Source organism: Sus scrofa, chromosome 1, assembly GCF_054392235.1.
Source record: "Sus scrofa isolate SSC_HxYL_T2T_F1_AM1 chromosome 1, Sscrofa_HxYL_maternal_Yorkshire_Landrace_v2.0, whole genome shotgun sequence".
Taxonomy (NCBI): domain Eukaryota; kingdom Metazoa; phylum Chordata; class Mammalia; order Artiodactyla; family Suidae; genus Sus; species Sus scrofa.
In genome coordinates, this window is record NC_139383.1 from 178,331,907 (window position 1) to 178,340,854 (window position 8,948).

Consider the following 8,948-nt stretch of genomic DNA (forward strand, 5'->3'; position numbering starts at 1 on the left):
CCAAAATGAATGAACCTAAAATGTAGATCTGGTTTTGCCCCTCCCCTGCCAGGAAATTGTCAATAGCTCCCCATTAACCCACAGGGTAAAGAGCAAATTCTCTGTCCCCAGCTTGTCTTTCTGGTCTCGTGTCTTTCTATTCCTCTCACACTACAACCACATAGATGAGTTTTCACACCCACTGACACTACCCTTTGGCTTGGCTTCTCTTGTTCCCTGTGCCTTCAGTATTTTGGAAAGTTCTTACTCATCTCTCACATGCTCACTCAGGTTTCCCTCTTCTCTGCAGAGCCTTCCCCAGCTTCCCTAGGAGAATGGATTGCTACTATGGGATGTGTTGTCTTGTATTATATGTATTTGATTAAATATACACTTCCTTTCATAAGATTTTGAGCTCCTTGGCAGCAGTGAAACAGGAACCGTGGCTTTTCTTCTTGGTCCAACTAGCGCTCAGCACAAGTGCCTGGCGAGCAATCGATATTCCAGTTAACTGCTTTCTTGAAAATGAACTGAAGCCCAGTGAGAAGCTGGCTGGCTGAACTCTGAGAATCTCAGGAAAATCATACTGCGGAAAGGCTCCGAGAGGCTCCCCAGCAACCTAAGCCTCCAATTGTCCATGATAAAACTAAAGCCCTGAGAAGGAAAGTTACCTGCCTGGAGTCACTCAGCAACAGGGACTGAGACATATCTAGAGTCTGAGTCTCCCCCTCACCTTGGGGCTCTCGTGTGCACACCTCCATGTCTTCCTACAGTCTCTTCCAACACTCGCACTCTGGGAATCGGGGCGCTTTGCCACAGCCAGGTTTTATAGCCATCTCCTTGGCTCAGCTCAGGCAAACATCCCGTGGCCAGCAACCTGGTTCTCCTCTTTCCCTCCCACTGCGGGCACTCCCAAGCTCCCTAGAAGAGGTCAACTCTGTCAGGAGTGGTCTAAGGAGTTGGCCAGAACCTCCTGGCATCACTGGCTGTGGGAACAGAGAGTGCGGCCCAGCCTCTGATGTAACTGGAGCTGGAAGTTGGACCCCGGCTGGGGTTTGGATCCCACGGTTTGATTTATTGCATCAGGTACTTGTTCCATGCGTTTTCCTGATGCCTGGGGACACCCTAGGCAGACTGCAGTTTTCTCTGTCTTTTATTGTGTATGTATGTGTCTGAGAGAGAAAGAGACAGAAAAAGAGAAGAGTGTAGTTCTGAGCCAGCTGCCGGATCAAGGTTCTTCCAGGCTACTAAAGAATGAAAGATTCCAGGATTTTACTAAGGGATATTCCTTCCATGCATGTGCATATGTGGCCAGCTTCAACCCCCACAGTCTGCAGCTGAACTCCTACTGTGTGCCAGGCACTTAATCCTCTCAAGCCTCACAATAGCTCTGGGCAGTAGGAGGCATGGCTCTTGTGTTAAGGACAAGGCTTGGAGAGGTTATACCATGTGCCTGCAGCTCCTGGTTAGCAGTGGTGTCTCTAGACCCAGACTCTAGCCTTTGTTTCTACCACACTAGTCCTTGTACCCTTTCCCTCTAGGAAGGGCCTTCTTTGGCTGGGCACCAGGCTTCACTGAATGCAAACATCTGGTGTCTACCTTCCTAGAGCTTTGTTCATATTTGCCTGGTGCCCTGTGCCCACCAGCCTTGTGGATAGAGAGATTTGCTAAAACTGATCAAACCCCTAGCTGTTTTCTTGGTCCATTTTAGGTTTTCTATTGATTCTCCAATTTCTTGAGCTTAGAGATCAGCTGTTCAAAATGTCTCTCATTTAGCAGAGGAAGACATCAAGGAGCTGGATGTCAGGCCACCTCCTAAGATTAGCTGGTAAGTCAGTGACAGAGCTGGGCAGCAGCCTTGTCTCACATCTTTGAGCTCCAGCTCTTTCTGTCCTCCAGGGCTGTCTTCCTGTGACAAGTGCTCTTTCTCCATGGAAACTTATTGGACCACATCTAGTCCCTTCCCCTCCAGCTGTGGGGAACAGTCCTCCCATCTCAGCTTCCGTTTATATCTTTGTGATGCTCTCGTCTCCACAGGTAGAAATTGCACACTGGGCCAGTAACCAGGAAACGCAGATTCTGTTCCACGTTTCCACAGTGGATGCTGTCTCCTGGAGGCCTCAGGTCCTTGCCCAAGTTCCCTGGCATGGACACAAGGATGAATCTAGAAGAGGAATTAGACTCTATCCAGCCTTCTCATCTCACAGATGAGACGCTGAGGTCAGAAAGGATAGAAGTGGCTAACCCAGGAATATACAGAGATCGGTGTCCCATCGAAGACTAGACATTGCTGCCTCTTCTGCAGGTTGTGACTGCAGTTTTGAGGAACCATTTGCTTTCTCTTGTGGGTCTCACAGGGAAGCATGAGAATTTTGGGTCCTCATGAACAGGGAGGCAGGTGCCAGCTCCTTTAAGGAAGCACATGGCAGCGTCTGTGCTTTCTGAATTTTGAGAAGATTATCTGAGTGGTAGGGAGCTCCCTTTGGCAGGAGATGGCCAAGTAGAGGCTATGGAAATCCCCTAAGGGAGTGTGGATCAGAGGACTTCTGTGCCTAACCCAAAGAGCCTATGACCCCAGGATGCAAGACTCCTGCCTCCCTGTCTGGGAAGGGGCGGGGGAGCAAGAAGAGGTGGGGCTTCCAAGATAGAAAAATTTGCTGCCTAAAGAGGTCTCCTTGTTGGCCATCAACCAAAGATTTTGTGGGATGTTTTCTGGGCCTTATGCTTTAATTTAAGCCCCTGAGGGGGTGTCTAACCAGATGAAAGACTGCAGCACTTAGAGGATGTTCCAGAAGCTCCTTCTGGGGAAACGAGCCCAGGAAATGGGTGGGGATTGTCCCAGACTCAGCTGGAATTGATGGGGCAGATGAAAGCATAGGAAATGGCCCCTCCCTTGATTCTGGGCAGCAGCCTGGACAGCTCCAAGGCCCAGGGTCTATGGACCTCAGCATCCAGGGGCTCTTGGAGGGTGGGGTCCACGGAGGTCTCTTCCAGTAGTTGAAGCAGATCTGGACGCCTCTCCCAGCCCCGCCTCTCACTAGCTGCGTCCCTGGGTGAGTCACATGGCCTCTGAGTCACTTTGCATCCGCAGAAGGGTGATGTGACTCCCCCCTCTCGGGCTCATACACACTGCCCCAGAGCAGGTATGACATGTTCCTAACACAAAGCTGGGGGAGGAAGTGGTTTGAATCCCACATCTTGATTTACCAAGCGGGGTAGTCACTCTTCGAAGTTTCTTCCTCAGCTTGGGGCCAGCCCAGACTGCATGTGGTTTCCTCTCACTGTGTGTGCCTGCATGTGTGTGTGTGTGTACAAATGTGCATGTGTGTTAGTTATTTGCCTTTTACTGGCTCCGGGGTTTCTGTCCACCAGAGGAGCCCAGGGCTCTCTCTCAGACCTGCCCAACCTGCCGAGAAGTTCTGGGACCCAGCTGGATGCCAGTGGACACCCCGTGAGTGTTGGTTCATGGGGTACATCTCTTGGAAGGGTGGGAGCTGGGTGGGAGCTGGGTGAGGGAATTGCCCTTGGAAATTCACGTAAGGATGCGAGTCACAGAAAGTAACACAAAATTCAGGAAGCCATAGAACTCTCTTCATTTTAAGTTTGTCTTCCACACAGACTTTCTTAAGTCGTTGATGCCTGGCGTTACCTCTAGTTCAGGATCTTGTGTTCATTCAGATCTCACGTAACAGTGAGTCAGCTCGTGAGTTACTTTAAGTTTGTCTAGATCTGTTGGAGAACACTTTTTACTTCCAGACCGGCTGCCCCAGAATGCGCTGAAAGTCATTGAGAGGCACTGCTCCAACAGGACAATTATTTCTCGAGGAAGGGGAGATTTGGCATCCAGATGCAGTTCTCCAAACCCATCGCTGGCAACCCTCCACACCTCGCTGGGCCTCAGTTTCCCACTTCTTTTTGGAGACCACCAGGGTCTACGTCATCCTACCTCACGGGTTGGTACAAGGCTTGAGGGGCTGGGAGAGATGTGAGATGCCCATTCAACCCGTTCCAGTTGATCCTTACATGAGCACCCACAGTGACCGGATTTGGGCTCTGTGCAAGTGTCATGCCAGACTCTGAGACCCGCAGGTGGCAAGACTACCCTCCACCCCTGTCAGCTCACAGGCTGTTCTTGATTCTACAAGTGGACTTCAGGTCAGTGTGTTTTTTTGTGCCCGTGTCCTAGAGCCCGCTCGCCTGTGAATTTTTGGTGATGGGGTTTGTAACATGCTTGCCTCCTCCTCCGCCCGCTGCCGCCCCTTTCCCAATTTCCCAACCCCTGCAGCACTCGCTCTGCAGGAGAAGGGGGACCTAACACCCCCGTCCATATGGCAGTTGGAGCCAAAGATCAGAGGAGTGAGTGGTTTACCAAGACTGCATAGCAAGATGGTGGCCAGGGCTCCTGCCTTTCTTTTTAATATCTTATCAAAATTTAATGTATGTTTATCCTTAACATGTGGAATAGTATAAAAAATTGCACACTGAATAACTGATGTTCATTAAGCACCCCCCCCCCAAAAAAAAGGAAAAAAAAGGAGGATTTTTGCATTGTTTCAGCTACATTATTGGAAATACAAATCTGCAGACTTGGTCACGGGAGAAAAATCTGAATTGTGTTTCTTTATCAGGGATTTCAACTGCACTCAGGACTTTTTCACACCCCAGTTAGAAAGAAAACACAACAATAACCAAAAGCAGGAAAAAAAAAATCAACCAGAAGTTCCTTGGCTCCTGAGACGGTAAGGGCTGGTCTCTGTGGTGCCAAGAGAGGTAATGTCTGGCAAGAGATTAAATGGCTGTGTCTCACTTTGTGCCAGTCACCAACTTGCTAACTCATGAAACTACAAAAGGGGTGGCTGGGAGTGGACCAAATGGTAGGCACCCAGAGGCTGTGTGCAGCAGGGACAACACATGTACACACAGAATTCATTTCTTTCCCATCAATGTCCCCAAAGCAGAGAGACCAGGGACACTCCAAGCTTGAGTGCCCAGGACAGGCACTGTGTCACTGGCATGGCTGGGCTGCCCCTGGCATCACATCACTTGTTGGGGGAGAGGGTTCAGGAGGCCTCCTGGGGGGGGCCTTCCCAGAGCCTCTGTGCACCAAGTCTGAAGGACCTGGATCTCTGTGTCATCCAAGGCCCGTTCGGGGGCAGGCAGGACACCCTGCCTGGCCTGGCCTTCCTGCCCTTCGTCACGACAGGGGAGAGGCCTCATCTCTGGCTTTCCCCAAACACTCTGTCCTTGAGTGCTTCCACAGAGGTCACCAGCTGGAGAGTTGGGGGCTTTGTGTGGCCTGTGGACAGGTTTTATTATATGTATTTTTTTGAAAAAGTGATTGCTAGCCATATTGAAACACTGTGTTCAAAAAAAAAAAAAAAAAAAAATCTGGCCTTTCCTGAGAACTTGGGGTATCTAGCCACACTGAGCTGGGCTCCTAAGTGGCCCACCATTCCAGGAGCCAGTGGAGTCCCTGCTGCCCTTGAGCATATGTGTCTTCATCCCCACCTGGCCAGCCTCATTCACTGTTATCACCTGCCTGGCCCTGTGGCCTGAGCACTTGGGACCCATCCCCAAGTCTGTCTGTTATTTTACTGATGGGGACACTGGAGACCTGGTTTAAGACTTGTGGACGTGGAAACTGAGAGAACTCCCCACCCCGCCCCTTTCCGGCAGCTCCAGGCTCTGCTGGCCCCAAACAGCTGGGCCAACAGGAAAGGCTGAGGTGTTGGCCCTCACCCCACCCCCCCAACCCCACGGTGGAATGTGCCCCCTCCCCACTCCCAACCATTTAATTTTCCAGATTAAAGATTCCAGGCAGGCCGGGGCATATTTCCCACTCCGTGTCTGGGGCATATTTTCTCCTTCAAGTCATTACAGGCTCAGCTCTCCAGCAACCCCGGGTCTTGAAGGCGGAGCCGCTTTTCCTGACAGCCCCGGGGTGCTCAGACACCAGGCTTCCTCTGTTCCCTTTCCATATGCCCTGCTCTAGCCTTTGGTCTGGGTGCAGCCTGTCAACATTAAATAAGCACTTCTTGTGGTTCACTCATAACAATTCTTTAGATCTTGGGAGCCAGGCTGTGGAGCCCTGCATATGTATAGATCTCATTTTCACACAACAGGCTGCGCAGCAGATGGGAGACCCAGACCAGCCTCCAACATTGAGCTCTGAGTTAAGATGCGGGAAACTAGGTGGCTTTTAACCAGCCCGTACTGCTGCCAGTGCTCAACCTTAGAGAATTTTCACAGGGAAAAAGAGAAAAAAAAAAGAAAGGAAAAAACCCAAACCAATAACAACAACAACACACACAAAACCAACAAAACCACAGTTTTCCTTGCTCCCCCCAAACCAGATGGCAGATGGTATGGAACCAATAAAACACAGATTCAAACGTTTGTTTATTTAACTTTGAATGTAATATGGCTTTGTGGTCCCTTGCAAGGAAACACCAACCTTCCAACCAAAGAAATGACGGATTACAGTCAAACCTCAGGGAGGCAGCTACAGGAGAGGTTCCTGGGGACAAGGAAGGAGGGGCCAGGGACAATTGATGGCTGGACCCCAAGCCTCGTGGCCCATTTGCCTTTCTGGGTGAAGGCCTAGGAGAGCTTTCCGGAGTGCTGGCTGATGCTGCCTTTGTGGCTGGTCTTGCGTTGAGATTCAGTCCAAAAGGCAGCCAGCCGCATGAGGAATGTTTCTGCGTCATTTCTGAAACAGCTGTGAAGATGTCGATCTGGGCCACCGGCACAAAAGACCATGAGAAAAAGGCCTGAGCACTGGAGCAAAGGCTCTTTCTTGGCACTTTGGGTTTGTGCTACCAGAGGAGAGCTTTGTGATGCAATGTGGTTCCCTTTTTGCTTTGGCTTCCAAGCCAAATTATATGCTCAGTTGAAATAACTATCTATGTTTGTTAAAAATGCTTTTGGTTACAAGTGGCAGAACCCCAACCCCAACTACTTGAAGTAGAAAGATAATCTATCACGTCAAGTAAGTGGATTTGAGGGATGGTTGAATTCAGGGACTCAGGTTTCCCAGGGCTCCCTTTCTGGATCTCAAATTGGCTTTCTGCACAAGGCAGCCCCAAACTGCCCCAAACTTATATGCGATAGGCTTGGCAGCCCCACCAGAAAGAGGGTCTTTTCCACCAGCTCTGTCAGCAAAGGCCATTTGGAGGAGGTTCTGGCACCTCCTGCTTGGCGCATATGTGCATTTTTGAACCAATCACAGTGGCCAGAGTCTTGACGTACTCTGATTGGCCAAACCTGGGCCATGTGACTATCCTATAGGTAGAAGAGGGGTCAGATTAGCCCTACCCTAAGCTCTTGGAATATATTCTACATAGGAAATGAGGGGAAGGGGGAGAGGGGAGGGGGAAGGCAAGTGATCCAAACAGATGTCAATTAGGACCTGGGATTCTGGTGTAGCTTTCTCTTCCCCCTACTTCATTGTGTCTCTCTTTTTTGAATGGTGTTAGTAAATGTGTGTTTTACATGGTGACATAGTTCTAAAAGTTTTTGAAAAGGGAAAGTAACTTACTCGGAATGAGTGAATGAACAAGTGAAAGCCTGAGCATGCTCTAAAATAGAGTTCCTTGGCAAAACTGAACTGTCATCGACTCGAAATGCCAGAGCTGGAGGGAGCTGTGGAGCTCAAACTGTTCACACCACTTGGATTGTAGATGAGATCATGGAGGCCCAGACAGGGTCTGCTTTGCCCAAAGCCTACCAGCAAACCATCTGCAGAGGCTGGAACCCAGGCCCTGATTTCAGGCCCAGGGCTCTTCCTGTTCCCTGTCTGTAGCTTCTCATCTTTCTAAGTCTCTTTCTTTCTCTGGACCTGACCCCACTTTCGCTCTCCAAGCCCTTGTTCTGGAGTCTTGCTGTGAGTTAGCTGGTGGAAATTTCTTGCCAAGGCTTCGACTGATTAGAGTGAAACTAAATTTCTCCAAGATTATTTGGGACTTGCAGATCCAAAAGAATGCACCTCTAAGAATGATCCCTCTATCAGTTTTTTAAATGCTGAGTAGCAAAGTAGTACAAATGGAGCAACTTGAATCAACACACACATTTATCATCTCAGTTGCCATGGGTCAGGAGACCAAGCATGGCTTAGCTGAGTCCTCTGCACCAGATCTCACAAAACTGCATCCAAGGTCTTGGCTGGGTTGCATTCTCATCAGCAGGTTCAGCTGGGGAAGATTCCCACTTCCAAGCTCATTCAGGCTGTGGCTGAATTCACTTCCTTGTGGCCATATGACCGAGGGCCCTGTCCTGGCTGGTGGGGAATTGGAGGCCATCCTAGAGCTGCCCACCCACAGTTCCTTGCCATATGGGCTTCCTCAACACAGCCACTAACTTCATCCAGTGGGCAAAGAGAATCTCTCATTCCAGTCTGCTGGCATGGAACTCTCGCTAAAGCAACATCGTCATGGGATGCAGAACCTAACACCCTTGCCATACAATAGAACCAAATCCTGGGAGTGTCATCCCATCACCTTTACCAAAGCCTGCTGATCAGGAGCAAGTCACCAGTCCTGCCAGAGGTGGGGGTTATTAGGGTGACATTAGGGTCTTCCTCCTCATCCCCTCACACCTTGGTGAATCATCTATCATGTTCCTATCTCTATTCAACAGGAAGCCCCAGCTCCATGCCAGGCAGCACACGGGTCTCTGCAAACAGCCACGTGGGGCTGATGAGCTTCTGAGCAGACAGAGACCCAACAACAAGGTCAATGCCAAAGGCTGTGTGTTTGAAGAGTCAGGAGTCACAGAGGATAGAGCATCTCCTTGGGCTGGGAGGGCAGGGGGGTCAGAACCAGCTTCCCAAAGGAGTTGATGCTGGCACAGCCTTGGTGGATGTATAGGAAGTTGACAGGAGAATGAAAAGGGTGACAAGGAAGGCCAAGATATGGAGGCAGAGGTCGAGGGGGATTTGGGGAGCCACAAGGAATCTGATGTGACTGACAGGA

General features: G+C 50.1%; 1 long non-coding RNA gene across 1 annotated transcript; it reads left to right on the plus strand.

Annotated features, from left to right (window-relative positions):
* The first annotated feature begins 3,103 nt into the window (after window positions 1-3,103).
* LOC100626276 (uncharacterized) lies at window positions 3,104-4,584 on the plus strand. Its single transcript, XR_002346456.2, has 2 exons — window positions 3,104-3,430; window positions 3,736-4,584. It is a non-coding gene; the product is annotated as an uncharacterized LOC100626276 (long non-coding RNA).
* Window positions 4,585-8,948: the final 4,364 nt, after the last annotated feature.